We start from the raw sequence: 15954 nt of genomic DNA on the forward strand, positions 1-15954 counted from the left end.
GACAGGGTATGTTTGAGGTAAATATTCTTTAAGGAGTGTGGATGCTTGAATGAGGGACCCGTCAGCATATGAGAGCAAGTGGTGCATCGAGGACATTTGTAGCAGCCTGCTGGTTTCGACAAGAAGTGAGGAACAGGAGTAGGTTTTGCGAAACCTGTGATGTCTGTATGGACAACCATGTCTTTAATATTTCGTCCTCTAGTGAAACAGGCCATTGGCCTTTTGGATTTGAAACATGGTAAATTTTTATCAGACGCTACTATGGGCCTTAAGGCACGGCTTGCTCGCTGGACCACTTGACTGGATGTTGAATACTCCATCTTCCAGGGGATCATTGATTGAGTGTCCTTCACTTTGGGTGTAAGCAGTTGAGCCCGATCCAATGCTAGCACTTCCATTTTCTGTTTCTTTAAATCAGTAAGATTGTATCCTCTGGCCACAAATTTATCAATAACAACATCGATGCTGTTTGCTGCTATGGCTTTATCACTTGCTATTCTTGCCACGCGGATCATTTGTGATTTTGGCAGGCCTCTTTTTAGAGGTTTCGGATGAAAGCTTGATGCAAGTAATAATGTATTCCGGTCAGTTGATTTGGAGAACACTTCAGTTCTTAATTCGTGGTTTTCAATGGATACTTTAACATCCAAATAGTGAATTGATGTTTTACTGTAATTTGACGTGATCCTGATGGTGGATGGTCGAGAATTGATGGCTTCAATGAGGCCTAACAAGGCCTTTTCATCCCCTAGCCATAAGATGAACAAATCATCAATGTAGCGCATATATGCTGAAATGTACCTGGCGGTGTCAGGGACAGCGAAGAACATTGCCTCCTCTTCAAAAAACATAAAAATGTTTGCATAGCTGGGCGCGACATTACTACCCATGGCACAGCCCAGGAGTTGTCTGTAGAATGTGCCATTGTAGATGAAATAATTGCGCGTAAGTGTAAGTTCCAGAAGCTGCATGAATAGGTCAATGTTCAAGTCAGAAATCCCCTCATTAATATAGAAAGTTCTTACTGCTGATAGTCCTTGTGCATGTGGGATCGACGTGTACAGACTGTTGATATCCATTGTGACTAGAATAGCTTCTGCTGAGATGTCAGTAATACCTGCTAGACGGTTAAGAAAACTTGTGGTATCCTTGATCAATCTGGCATGTCGAATCACATACGGTTGGAGGATGTTGTCGAGGTACATTGCAATGGGCTGATATAAGGAATCACGAGCTGAGATAATGGGGCGTCCAGGGGGGTGCATCGGGTCCTTATGGATCTTAGGGACAGTATACAAGATCAATCTGTGATTCGACATGCCAGATTGATCAAGGATACCACAAGTTTTCTTAACCGTCTAGCAGGTATTACTGACATCTCAGCAGAAGCTATTCTAGTCACAATGGATATCAACAGTCTGTACACGTCGATCCCACATGCACAAGGACTATCAGCAGTAAGAACTTTCTATACTTACGCGCAATTATTTAATCTACAATGGCACATTCTACAGACAACTCCTGGGCTGTGCCATGGGTAGTAATGTCGCGCCCAGCTATGCAAACATTTTTATGTTTTTTGAAGAGGAGGCAATGTTCTTCGCTGTCCCTGACACCGCCAGGTACATTTCAGCATATATGCGCTACATTGATGATTTGTTCATCTTATGGCTAGGGGATGAAAAGGCCTTGTTAGGCCTCATTGAAGCCATCAATTCTCGACCATCAACCATCAGGATCACGTCAAATTACAGTAAAACATCAATTCACTATTTGGATGTTAAAGTATCCATTGAAAACCACGAATTAAGAACTGAAGTGTTCTCCAAATCGACTGACCGGAATACATTATTACTTGCATCAAGCTTTCTTCCGAAACCTCTAAAAAGAGGCCTGCCAAAATCACAAATGATCCGCGTGGCAAGAATAGCAAGTGATAAAGCGATAGCAGCAAACAGCATCGATGTTGTTATTGATAAATTTGTGGCCAGAGGATACAATCTTACTGACTTAAAGAAACAGAAAATGGAAGTGCTAGCATTGGATCGGGCTCAACTGCTTACACCCAAAGTGAAGGACACTCAATCAATGATCCCCTGGAAGATGGAGTATTCAATATCCAGTCAAGTGGTCCAGCGAGCAAGCCGTGCCTTAAGGCCCATAGTAGCGTCTGATAAAAATTTACCATGTTTCAAATCCAAAAGGCCAATGGCCTGTTTCACTAGAGGACGAAATATTAAAGACATGGTTGTCCATACAGACATCACAGGTTTCGCAAAACCTACTCCTGTTCCTCACTTCTTGTCGAAACCAGCAGGCTGCTACAAATGTCCTCGATGCACCACTTGCTCTCATATGCTGACGGGTCCCTCATTCAAGCATCCACACTCCTCAAAGAATATTTACCTCAAACATACCCTGTCGTGTCTTTCCACCTACGTGATCTACATTATCATTTGCCCATGCAATTTGTACTACGTGGGCAAAACGATTCGTACAGCCCGAGAACGTATGGCGCTGCATCGGTCCTCGATTGGAAAGGCCATCGCCAGCGGGAATTCAGACCAACCTGTGGCTCGGCATTTTCAACAGCTGGGCCACCCTCTATCATCACTTAAACATATGTTAATCGATCATATCCCGGCTTCATTGCGAGGTGGAGACCGCAGTGGAAAGTTGTTGAAGTGTGAAATGAAGTGGATCCGTAGTCTCAACACAGTATCGCCAGCTGGCTTGAACGAACGTTACAACTGGAACACTTTCCTCTAAGCTGTATTTTTCACACTTTATTTACCTGCGATCACCTTTGTTAAATGGAATATTTGCGCTTGCATTTGCATTTATATAATTTATACATAGTGATCAAGGTTTTTCATTTTTTGATCTGGGTTCATCGTTTTTTCCCTTTGTCAGTAGGGTTTATATATACTTACATATACTTAATTATATTTAATTATACTTTATTTCATGTAACTACGTCTAACTTCACTTAAGTACATGTTTCATCCCATGTATGTTGATTCTCATAGTAGTATCTATCTGTGCCCATATTTGTGCATGTATTTACTTCAGTATGCATATGTTTTTTTCCCCATGATTCCTTGTTGACAGTAACATCATACATGATTTGTCTGTTTCCTTCAGCCGCTGTGGGAGGCCGGGGAGGCGACACAGCTGCGGCGTCCGGTTGCCAGGCAACGCAAGACGTCCGCCTGGATCACCGCCGGCGCCAGCGGCATGACGTCATTGGTCAGCGCCCGCAGTGGACGGATGCCACGTGGGACGCTGCCGCATCCCGGCTTCCTACAGCGGCGGGGGGTACTTAGGTAAGTGACTTTTGTCATTTCTGTTTGTTCTGTTTGTTGTTTCCCAGCTAGACAGCATGTGGCTTGAAAACGGTACCTGTGAGTACCGAAACGTTGCCTGATGCAGCGCTGTCATGACATTTTAAACTAAAACATTTTTTTGCATTTGGAGTGCTGCAGTCTTCTTGTCTTCTACTATATATATATATATATATATATATATATATATATATATATATATATATATATTTAGGATATGTGCGTAATTGTGTATTACATTATGTATATTCATATTATGATTTAGAATGAATGCTGAAGTAATAGTATTCCTTCTCATGTGCTGGTCGCCCTGTTGATAAAGCTCTAGGTCGGCCGTGTCTAGTTGGTCTCAGATCCTCTCAAGGAGGCCAAATGTTTATTCTTTTCCCGCCGCAGGTAGAATACTGCGAAAGTCAACTCCTGTCGACACGGGCCCTGTCACAAAGGATCGCATACAGGAAGCTAAGTGATATTTTATTTCTATGCTTTGAGCTTATTTGCATTACATGCACATGAGGGAGTGTTTATATTCGGAAAGGCATCCGATAGAATTAACCTAAAGAGAGTAGGGGTGGTTCCTTCTGTTGGTTCTTCTCTATAACATTGCGGCGCCTGCCTTACGTATACAGGAGGTGTGGCCGGGGGAATGCTGAGGCTGACTCCAAGAGATACTGGAGTTTTTCCCTGGGACGGTGTACCGCTGTTTGGGGATGCCTCAGTTCAGTCAATCCCGGTGGATACTGCTGGTAAATCTAACTTGAGTTAGTCTCCTTCACAACGGTTGGTGACGCATTCTTTTGTGGGATGCAGTCGTTTTAATTGGTTCGATACCGTTCTTTTTTCCTTTTCTGTGCAGACAGTGGAAGGTGAAAAGGTAAGAGTTCTGCAGCCTTGTTAGGTTCGCAGAAGCGGATGTCGTTTCTGATTCTACCACATCCATCACATGTCGCGGAGTCTATCTGGCTGGAGGCCACTCTGGTGGGACCTCTACTACTTTTCAGTAAGTCCGGGAATAAACTAGAACCTGTGAGTTAATTATAGAATCCAAAGGGCAATCTGGCGTTACAGATGTTTCCCCTCACTGATTTTTCTAATAGATCTTGCCGCTTCCCCTCTGGAAGGGGAGGTAGTACGCGATGCCATACCAAAGGTGCGTCAGGTTTAGGACATTGTCCTGCTGTCCCTGTTTAAAAAAACAACAACAAAAAACTAGCGGTTTAAATGCGTTGTTCTCCACTTTCAGATTACCTGGGTGGATGTCCAGGATTGTCTTTACCATTATGGTTCTGTACTGGGACACTCTCCTGATTAAGGCGAGGTCAAGACACAAGTGGTGCAAATCGTTGTTTTCTCTCTGACTGTTCTTCAACACAGGGGAAGGCTGTTATTCCCAACGACGCAGGCGACAGAGGTGGGTATCAGAGTAGATACGGAACAGTTAAAGTTCTGTGACTTCCTGTGGAAAGAGGTCTGAGGATCTGGAGTCTGATCAGATTTGCAGTGACAATCCATCAATATGTTCCATTGATGAAGAAGATCGGCGCGGCCTAGGAGGCCTTTTCGGTGAGCATGTCAAATGCCAGGGTGGTTTCCACGGGGCCAGTTGGACATGTGGTCCGGATCTCACCTGCGCATGCGCCGGAATATAATCCTAATGGCCAGGTTTTCGCTCCTGTGGTGTCGGTTCAGTTCTCACCTCCTAGAGGGACGAATGTTCGGAATCCAGGATGAGTTCCTGGTGTCCATGCATGCAGATCTCCGAGACTGGGGAGCAGTCCTTGCAAGGGAAGTATTTCCAGAGGAAAAGGTCGAGCTGGAAGGCTTGTCTGCAGTAAGCTTTCTTGAATTAAGAGCTATTTTCAATGAACGTATGCTAAGTGATCTGCCCGTGTTAATTCTGTCGGACGACTTGACAGCAGTGGTGTAAGTAAGCCGCTAGGGCAGAACAAGGAGCAGAGCGACAATGGCAGATGCCGAAAAAGTTTTCCGCTGGGTGGAAAGACTGGTAAACGCTATATTAGCAGTCTTCGTTCCAGATGTGACCGTCGGAGAAATAGATTCCTCTGCAGACGCGATCTCCATCTGAGAGAAATACGGTCGTCATCGAGAAGTTTTCGCTGAAGCAACAAGTCATTGAGGAGTGCCTCAATTGGACATGTTGGCGTCTCGCCTCAACGAGAGATCTCAGAGATATTGTTCCAGGTCAGAGGACACTCAAGCTATAGCAGTAGACATCCTTGGGACACCTTGGGTGTTTTCAGTTGGTCTATGTGTCCCCTCCGGTTTCACTCTTCTGAAGGTGACGAACGTAAGAAGAACAAAGGTTCAGGGGATCCTCATTGTTCCGGTCTAAACGAGGAGGGCTTGGTATCTAGCTCTTCAAGATTTCCTCATAGAAGATCCCTGGCCTTTTTCTCTACGTGAGGAACTGTTACAACAAGATCTGGGCGTGTATCAGAACTTACCGCGGCTGCGTTTGACGGCGTGGCGGTTGAACGCCATATCCTAACCAGAAAGGACATTCCCAGTGAAGTCGTTTCCACACTTCTTCGGGCTAGAAAAGAAGTAACGGCGAAGCCTTACCACCGTGTTTGGAGAGAATGTGTGTATTGGTGTGACTCCAAGAAGGCTACTACGGAAGTTTTCAACTGGGTCGTTCTTCTCCATTCTTTGCAAGCAGGTGTGGGTGCAGGCCTAAAGTTAGGCTCCATTTCAGTGCGGTTTTGGCCTTGTAAATTTTATTTCGGGAAAGAATTGACAACCTTTCCGAAGTACGGACCTTCGTGGAAGGAGTACTGCACATACAACCTCCATTTGTGCCCCCATTGGCACCGTGGGACCTTGACGGGGTGTTGCGTTTTCTTGTGTCAAAATGTTTGGAACTTTTATGAAAGGTTGTGTTTAAGTTTCTCTCTTGGAGAGTGGTCATGATTTTGGCTTTGGCGTCCGCAGGGCGGATGTCGGAAGTAGCGGCTGGGTCTCACAAGAGCCCCTATTTGATCTTCCAGGTGGATAGGAACTCGGATAATAGTTCTGCCAAATGTAGTTTCGGTGTTTCGCAGAAACCTGCCTATTTGATGCCTGTGGTTGCTTAAGCTTTGGCTGATTCAAGGTCTCTCGATGTAGTCAGGGCTTTGAATATTTATGTCGCCAATTTGGCTCAGATTGGGGAATCAGAGGCTCTGTTTGTCCGGTATGCCCCAGTGTGATTGGGGCGCCTTCGTCTCTCTGCAGTTGTTACATGCTAGATCTGTGAAACGATTCGGCGTGCTCGTTCTACGGCTGGATTGCCGTTACCGAAGTCGTGGTTACCCATTCTACTAGGTAGATGGGCTCTTCTTGGGCGGATGCCCGAGGAGTCTCGCCGGTTCAACTTTGCCGAGCGGATACTTGGTCGGGTTCGAACACTTTGGCTAAGCTATACAAGTTTGATACCCTGGCTGATGGGGACCTCATGTTTGCTCAATCGGTGCTGAAGAGTCGTACGCACTCTCCCGCCCGGTCTGGAGCTTTGGTATAAACCCCATGGTCCTTACGGAGTCCCCAGCATCCTCTAGGACGTTTGAGAAAATAGGATTTTAATACCTACCGGTAAATCCTTTTTCTCTTAGTCCGTAGAGGATGCTGGGTGCCCGTCCCAGTGCGTACTGTGTCTGCAGTTATTGGTTATGGTTACACTCTTGTGGTGTTTCTTTTCTGTCAGGCTGTTGCTGACGTTGTGCATGTCATGGCATGCGGTGTCTTATTATTGGTTGTGTTGACACACTGGTTGTGTTACTTATTCTCTCAACATGCGCTGTGTATTGTCCATGCCGTGGGCTGGTGTTTTTTTGACTACCACGTTCTGTGGTATGTTCGTGGTGTGAGCTGGTATGACACTCACCGTGTTTAAACAATAAATCTTTCCTCGAAATGTCCGTCTCCCTGGGCACAGTTTTCTAACTGAGGTCCGGAGGAGGGGCATAGAGGGAGGAGCCAGTTGACACCCATTGAAAGTCTTATAGTGTGCCCATATCTCCTGCGGATCCCGTTTATACCCCATGGTCCTTACGGAGTCCCCAGCATCCTCTACGGACTAAGAGAAAAGGATTTACCGGTAGGTATTAAAATCCTATTATTCTCCCCACATAAATCCTATTGTTCCCCACAGGAGAAATAAAATAACAAATATTAGCCCCTACCGGTCAGCTGTCCTCCTCCCTGTCCCTCGGTGGCGGGCGTTGTTCATAGCGGAGTGCTGCGAATACTGAGCAGCAGGCGGTCGGGCAGATGTGGGTGGGCAAGGAAAGCTGTGTATGAATGCGGGAATTGGAAGATGTGTATGCAGGTGGGTGGGGGGCTGGCTAGGTGGTGAGACACTGCAGCCGTGACCTATGATGTCACACCGCCGTGTCTTCAAGGCATAGGTCACTGCCAGAGCACGACTGATCCTGTAAGAAGAGCCCAGTCCAACAGTTCACTCTGAAGGTGCAGGAAGCTGCTCTGGCTCGGCGGCACACCTTGCAACTGGTCACGGCACACTGGTTGAAAAAGCCTGCCCTTGTGTAACCTCTAACCTCCCTTCCCGTAGCCTTAAGGTGCATACACACTGAGCGTTTTTGCCCAGTGTGTATGCACAGCGATGATCGCTGACATCGCTGGGCTGAAAAGCGCTCAGTGCATACACACTGAGCGCTTTTCCCCCCTGCCCAGCGATGTCAGCGGGGGTGAGCGGCTTTCAATAGCAGGATGCTATGGAAAGCCGCTCACCCCGCCATTCACCTACTGGTAATACCATCGCCGGGGCATACACACTAGGTGGCTTTGTGCTGAAAAAGCAGCTCAACATACCAAAAGTGACCTGCTTTCAGCTCAAAATCGCCCAGTGTGTATGGGCCTTAACTCAAACCTTTCCCTACTGCAGCCTAACCCTACAGAATGTAAATGCAATAAATATCTGCGCTACTCCTTAATGGAATTGTGAATTTAGTGTTCTGCTGCATAGTATAGTGTTGTGGAAATAAGGTTTTTGGCGCTGGACACTTAGAAGTAGATAGATAGTTTGAGAAGAAGAAAAATTAGAGCAAGAAGAAAGGGACAGAAGATATTCACTTGAAGTAATGAAAATAATATATATATTTAATATACAAAAATGTAAAACATTATTCATCTGCAGTGTGTAACCATGAATGTATTAGCGTATGTATTAGTGGAGATTAGCGTTACGGATGGTATATTTTCAGTGCATATTTGAAGCTGGTGAAACTGGTAGAAAATGTTACTTGAATAGGGAGCTTTATTGTTAAGTTATAGTTAAACAGTGCTCGCAAATTCTGTCCTGCTGAAATACAAGCTAACAAGGCCCTGTTTAACCCTCTCAGTGATGAGGTTTTTCTCACCCATATGCTGAACCTATTTTGTCACTTTTTGGACATTACCCACTTATTTATGCCATTTTACACACTTATTCCTTCTCACAAGGCAAGTGTTTGTTTAAATTAAATTGCAAAGTGTTCATTCTGTTTATTAACCACCACCAAGAAATACCAGTTCTTGCTTCAGCGCTTATTGGTATTTCCACAACCGCAAAGAGCACAGCACTTCTAATGATTTCTGTAATGTTTGTGGAGTATTGTCTGTGAGAAATACTTGTGGGGGACAAGTATATTTTATTGATTGCCATAAAGGACAGACTTGCAGAGCGAATAGTTAATGTTGGTTAGTGAAGTGCTAAAAAAAGTGGTGTGGTTTTTGTTTGTGGGAGGTTTGTTTGTTTTCTTTTATAGGTATAATTACAGGAAGTAGATTAGGGTGTTGTAGGATGTCTGTTACTGGATTTCTTTGCATGTTTTATAGTTGAGACATTTCCTGTACTACACATACAAATAAAAAGTCACTTGTAATTTACAGATGTGTCCTCATACACTATTGCTGCAGTTGTGCAAACAGCCTCTCTTGGCGCGCCAGGTGCGACTCTCCTAGCACCGGGTGTCTTTTTCACCCAAAACCGTGTTTTAGTCACAATGTGCAATGAGACTATGTGGATTAATTTGATATGCGACACTACTAAACCTGTGCAACTGAGTATGAATCTTTATAAAAAGTGCTACGATGCAGCGGCCACGGCTTTATTTGCACACAAAGGGGGTAATTCAGATCTGATCACAGCAGAAAATTTGTTAGCTTATGGTCAAAACCTTGGGGGTCATTCCAAGTTGATCGCTCGCTAGCTAGTTTTAGCAGCCGTGCAAACGCTATGCCGCCGCCCACTTGGGAGTGTATTTTAGCTTAGCAGAAGTGCGAACGCATGTGCAGCCGAGCTCTGCAAAAACAGTTTGTGCAGTTTCTGAGTAGCTCTGAACCTACTCAGCGCTTGCGATCACTTCAGCCTATTCGTGTCCGGATTTGACGTCATACACCCACCCAACGAACGCCCAGCCACGCCTGCGTTTTTTCAGACACGCCTGCGTTTTTGCAAACACTCCCTGAAAACGGTCAGATGACACCCAGAAACGCCCCCTTCCTGTCTATATTCTTGCGGCCGTCAGTGCGACTGAAAACTTCGCTACAACCTATGCACAACCACAACGGGCTTTGTACCCGTACGAATCGCGTGCGCTTTGTGGCCCATACGCATGTGCAGAAATGCCGATTTTTAGCATGCACGCTGCGAACAACGGCAGCTAGCGATCAACTCGGAATGACCCCCCATGTGCACTGCAGGGGGGCAGATATAATATGTGCAGAGAGAGTTAGATTTGGGTGGGTTATATTGTTTCTGTGCAGGGTAAATACTGGCTGCTTTATTTTTACACTGCAATTTACATTTCAGTTTGAACACACACCACCCAAATCCAACTCTCTCTGCACATAGTATATCTGCCCCACCTGCAGTGCGCATGGTTTTGCCCATTAGCTAACACATTTTCTGCTGCAATCAGATCTAAATTAGGCCCTAAGTTCTGTTGTGCCTCGCATACAGACTCATAAGCAAACAGATATACAAGCATTGCATATCAAAGTAACTAGTGCAGTTTCCTAATGCGTCCTAGTCTCATCGCATTGCGACTAAGACTCATTTGTGGGCAAACAATATACCCAAAACAAAGAGAGTTACGTGGGACCTGGCAGCTCGCTCGTGCCAGGCATCTCATGCCGCATAGCATTTTGAGGCTAGGTGTATGAGGACACATCTGCCAGACAAGTGTATAATATTCAAGCGGGTGTGGATCATAGGGTCGACAGTCATTAGGTCGACACTGTCATGCGGTCGACATGGAAAAAGGTTGACATTAGTTGTGGTGGTTTTCTTTATATATACATATATATTTTTATTTATTTTTATTTGTGTGTGTCGCTTTCTTCGTAAAGTGACTGGGAACCCCAATTAGTGCACTATATCCCCTCGCATGGCTTGCTTAGGGCAAGGTTATTATTTCCAATTATAGTCCACGTGGATCGTAAAGTATGAAAAAGTTCAAAAAATGTCGACCTAATGAGTGTCGACCTAAGTCTTGTCGACCTAAAGACCGGATACCATTGAAGCAGTTAATAGATATCCAACAAATTCTATTCCATGCATTGTGGGAACAATCCCGTAGCTCAGAGGTTCCCAAACTGTGTGCCGTAGCTCCCTGGGGTGCCTCGGGACACTTGCAGGAGTGCCCTGGGTTGGTGGTCCAGGACCAATTCAAATTATTCATGGTTAGTATAATAGGCAAAACCAGTGCTGGTGGCTGCCAGTCATAAAATATGGGAACAAACGGAAGCAAATCTTGTCCCTCACCCCACAACTGACCCTAAGGATGACATATAAACGCGATCTACTTAATGTAATACTTCTTTCTAAATTTTTCAATAAGAAATTTTTGGCCTAGGGGTGCCGTGAAAAAAAATTCTGATATTCTAGGGCGCTGTGATTCAAAAAAGTTTGGAAACCACTGCCGTAGCTTGTTCATGTGACTGTACAATAAAGCAAATAATGAATGCTGGACAGGATTTTTCTTGACTTATGCAGCAGCTGTGTACTTTTATCAGATCTTTTGGAACAATTAAGAGGAAATTGTGAATTATGTTAATTAGGCATAATTATGGCTGCAAGCAATGAAATGCAATACATACGTTTTACAAGTTTGGGACCAGAAGTGTTTTGGAGTTCAGATGTTTACGGATTTTGGAATTTTAGCATACCATAATGACATTTTGGGAATGGGACCCAAGTCTAGGCACAGAATGCATTTATGTTTCATATACACTGTGTCTTATACACACAGCCTGAAGGTCATTTTATAGAATATTTTATTTTACATTTTGTGCACATTGAACCATGAGAAGGCAAATGCATCACTATTTAAGTTGTGCTCAAAAAATTTAGGATATTGGGTTTTTATATATGGGAACCTCAACCTGTATTTTTGTTTTTAAGGGATCTATTCATCAAGCGGAATTGGTTTGTTATACATGCAAACAGCTTCATTTCAGTGACTGGCCTAATCAGCATTGCTGTAACGCAGAAGATAACACTAATATCTCCTGCGCACAGCACAGTCCAGTTGTGCTGTGCATCTCCATACAATAGTATGGGTTCCTAAGTTCATCAAGCTTGGAAAATTGGCGCCATATTCACATGGCGTTAGATCCCGGAGCCGTGCTTCTTCCTTGAAAGAGGCCCAGGTTACGAAGAAGTAAACTTTCACAGTTCCTAATTAGCGGAGTAATTTGTATTGATTGGGCTAGTGGGCATGTCTGCTTTTCAAAGTAGTTGTCCTCACACTTGAGCAATAGAGTTAGCGCCATAAATTTAGTGGGTGGAATTCAATTGTTTGAAAAGTTGGTTGGGTGTCTGTTTTTTTCTGTCTATTAGATAGGAAATAACAGACACCCAACTGACTTTTCAAACAATTGAATACCCCCCAAAATGTCCATAAATTGGCATTTAAGTTATTTTATAAAAAGGCAAACTTTTTTCCCCCCAGTTAATAGACATGTGCAGTACACATATAGTATACTGTATAAAGAGACACTGTGTGGATGCTGTACATCAGTATAGGGGACAGTGTATTCATGCAGTTGAATAAATAAGACACAGCTGACTAAATCTCCCCCCAGTCCATATCACCACAACAATCACGTCTTTCTTACAACTGGTTAGTTTTTCTGGTTTTTCAGAGACGTGTGGGCTAGTTGGGCATGGTCACTGTGGATTGAAGTTTTGGTTGTGTCCGCATCTTCAAATCTGGAATGTTGAGAAGGAAGGAAAGACAATATGTATAGAAAGTGGGACAGAGAAATCAATACTCCAATAGAAGAACAGTTGGTGGACAAATTTTAAATCTTGTGTAAATTATAGAATAGTTTATACTGCAGCTTATTTTATTACAAAAAATATAAAAAGACTTTCGCTGATCACTCCCATCGTCAAAAAAAAATAAAAAATAGATTGCATCAATACAATACAGTTCATCTAATAGAGCAAAAAATATCATTTTAAGTGGATGCATATTGTATAGCAGTTGTAGGATTATTATACCCCTTTCACATCGCACAAATAACCCGGTATCGACACGGCATATTGCCGTGTCAAAACGGGTCAGTGTGCGATGTGAAAGCACCTTTGCCGAATTAGCTTGTCACCTGACCCAGTAATTCAACCCGGTTAAAAAGAAGGGTTATTACCGGGTTGAATACCGGGTCAGGTGCAGTGTGAATGGGAGCCGTTTCGATGCAACACGGCTCCCATTCACAGCATAGGGAGAGGCGGCGCAGGAGATGAGCTCATCTCCCAGCGCCGCCTCCACCCCCGACCCTGCTGCTGCTGCGTCCCCCGCTGCTATGCCAACCGACACGGTATATTACCGGGTCAGAAAGCCAGCAGAGGAGAGCAAATGCCGGATCCCACCCGGTAAGGACACGTTTCTCTTACCGGGTAGGATCCGGCATTTGCGATCTGAAAGCAGCATTAGACTTTTATCATACAATTTTAAAACACACTTTAAAATAGTAATCCATCAAAACAAAAAAATAATTAATAATTCTGGACTAGCATGACAAACACAATTACATGGCATATGATGTAGTGAGTGAAGAGGCTTTAGCGTGACCCTCTGAGCTCTGTTGTCTGTTAGAAGGAAACAGGTGAAGAAGACGCTTGTAAGATTGAAAGGGTTGTATTTTGTGCGAACGGTTAAAGATTTTACTGTCAAGGAACTTAAAAAAACAAACCCTTAATTCTGAGTTCATCAGCTGTGCGGGATGCTGGCCAAACTCAGACTTTTTTTTAAAGTTAATTAGGGGTGGAATATGGATACAAATTATAAAGCACTAACAATAAATAATACGTTTAACATTTGGATAAAGGGGAGTGCTGCAGGTAGAGTGAAGGATTTCGAAATTCTAAGGATAATGCCACAGAGTGATATAAAGAAAAACGGCTCATTAAACCTTGTGAGATTTCAAAAGGGGTTTTAGTATGGGGAGCGTGGGTGTAAAGCTTTAAACGGATATAGTGAGCAAGTGACATTGTCTAGCACAGTGTTTTCACGCACGCGGAGCCTGTGAAGCTACCACTGGCAACAGCACGCCCAGTAAATGGGGCAGTGGTACCTGCGCTCACCTCCTAGTGTTAGTAAGGAAATATGTGACAGATAAGCGTTGTGTATATCTATGCCTTTTATTAAAACACAGTGCTCAGGCATAAAGAGTACAATGCTTTCAAATAGCAAATGATAAAATGACAGCGATTGTTAGCACATAGGTGATGGATCACCATCACCTATGTGCTAACAATCGCTGCCATTTTATTATGCTATCATCATTTTATAACGCTTATCTGTCACATATTTCCTTACTAACACTAGGGAGGTGAGCACAGGTACCACTCCCCCCAATAATCACCACTTACCAGATGAGTTTGGACAACTCATTGGTACCAACTGCCCAGAAACAGGAGACAGGACACATTGTTGCGCTGATCATCCCACTCCCCAACATATTGCAAAAAATGGGGCAGATACCCACATTTTTTGGACCACTAGCTTGTAGTGTTCCAGGTTTTTTTCCCAATACAAGTTCCATTGTGCTCTGTATACAGACTTTATTAATTAAATTCAGCACAGTCTTCTGGTGAGTCCTAGTCACATCACATTGCAACTAAGACACATTTTCATTAAAAAAAATAAGATTTTACTTACCGATAAATCTATTTCTCGTAGTCCGTAGTGGATGCTGGGGACTCCGTCAGGACCATGGGGATTAGCGGCTCCGCAGGAGACAGGGCACAAAACTTAAGCTTTAGGATCAGGTGGTGTGTACTGGCTCCTCCCCCTATGACCCTCCTCCAAGCCTCAGTTAGGATACTGTGCCCGGACGAGCGTACACAATAAGGAAGGATATTGAATCCCGGGTAAGACTCATACCAGCCACACCAATCACACCGTATAACTTGTGATCTAAACCCAGTTAACAGTATGACAAACGTAGGAGCCTCTGAACAGACGGCTCACAACAAAAACAACCCGATTTTTTTGTAACAATAACTATGTACAAGTATTGCAGACAATCCGCACTTGGGATGGGCGCCCAGCATCCACTACGGACTACGAGAAATAGATTTATCGGTAAGTAAAATCTTATTTTCTCTGACGTCCTAAGTGGATGCTGGGGACTCCGTCAGGACCATGGGGATTATACCAAAGCTCCCAAACGGGCGGGAGAGTGCGGATGACTCTGCAGCACCGAGTGAGAGAACTCCAGGTCCTCCTCAGCCAGGGTGTGCCCCTGACCAAGTAGCAGCTCGGCAAAGTTGTAAAGCCGAGACCCCTCGGGCAGTCGCCCAAGATGAGCCCACCTTCCTTGTGGAATGGGCATTTATATATTTTGGCTGTGGCAGTCCTGCCACAGAATGTGCAAGCTGAATTGTACTACACATTCAACTAGCAATCGTCTGCTTAGAAGCAAGAGCACCCAGTTTTTTGGGTGCATACAGGATAACAGCAAGTCCGTTTTCCTGACTCCAGCCGTCCTGGAAATCTATATTTTCAGGGCCCTGACAACATCTAGCAACTTGGAGTCCTCCAAGTCTCTAGTAGCCGCAGGTACCACAATAAGCTGGTTCAGATGAAACGCTGACACCACCTTAGGGAGAAACTGGGGACGAGTCCGCAGCTCTGCCCTGTCCGAATGGACAATCGGATATGGGCTTTTGTGAGACAAAGCCGCCAATTCTGACACTCGCCTGGCCGAGGCCAGGGCCAACATCATGGTCACTTTCCATGTGAGATATTTCAAATCCACAGATTTGAGCGGTTTAAACCAACGTGATTTGAGGAATCCCAGGACTACGTTGAGATCCCACAGTGCCACTGGAGGCACAAAAGGGGGTTGTATATGCAGTACTCCCTTGTCAAATTTCTGGACTTCAGGAACTGAAGCCAATTCTTTCTGGAAGAAAATCGACAGGGCCGAAATTAGAACCTTAATGGACCCCAATTTGAGGCCCATAGACACTCCTGTTTGCAGGAAATGCAGGAATCGACCGAGTTGAAATTTCTTCGTGGGGCCTTCCTGGCCTCACACCACGCAACATATTTTCGCCACATGTGGTGATAATGTTGTGCGGTCACCTCCTTCCTGG

General features: G+C 44.5%; 1 protein-coding gene and 1 long non-coding RNA gene across 3 annotated transcripts in view; one reads left to right on the forward strand and one right to left on the reverse strand.

Moving 5' to 3' along the window:
• The window catches only part of GNE (glucosamine (UDP-N-acetyl)-2-epimerase/N-acetylmannosamine kinase), a 136767-nt gene that overhangs the window by 23449 nt on the left and 97364 nt on the right, over positions 1–15954 (forward strand). The gene's annotated exons all lie outside the window — the stretch shown is intronic.
• The window catches only part of LOC134905397 (uncharacterized), a 37156-nt gene continuing 33565 nt past the window's right edge, over positions 12364–15954 (reverse strand). The window contains exon 2 of the long non-coding RNA XR_010175763.1: positions 12364–12558. This is a non-coding gene — a long non-coding RNA (uncharacterized LOC134905397). The remainder of the gene's footprint in view (positions 12559–15954) is intronic.

This window comes from Pseudophryne corroboree, chromosome 1 (genome assembly GCF_028390025.1).
Source record: "Pseudophryne corroboree isolate aPseCor3 chromosome 1, aPseCor3.hap2, whole genome shotgun sequence".
NCBI classification, from domain to species: domain Eukaryota; kingdom Metazoa; phylum Chordata; class Amphibia; order Anura; family Myobatrachidae; genus Pseudophryne; species Pseudophryne corroboree.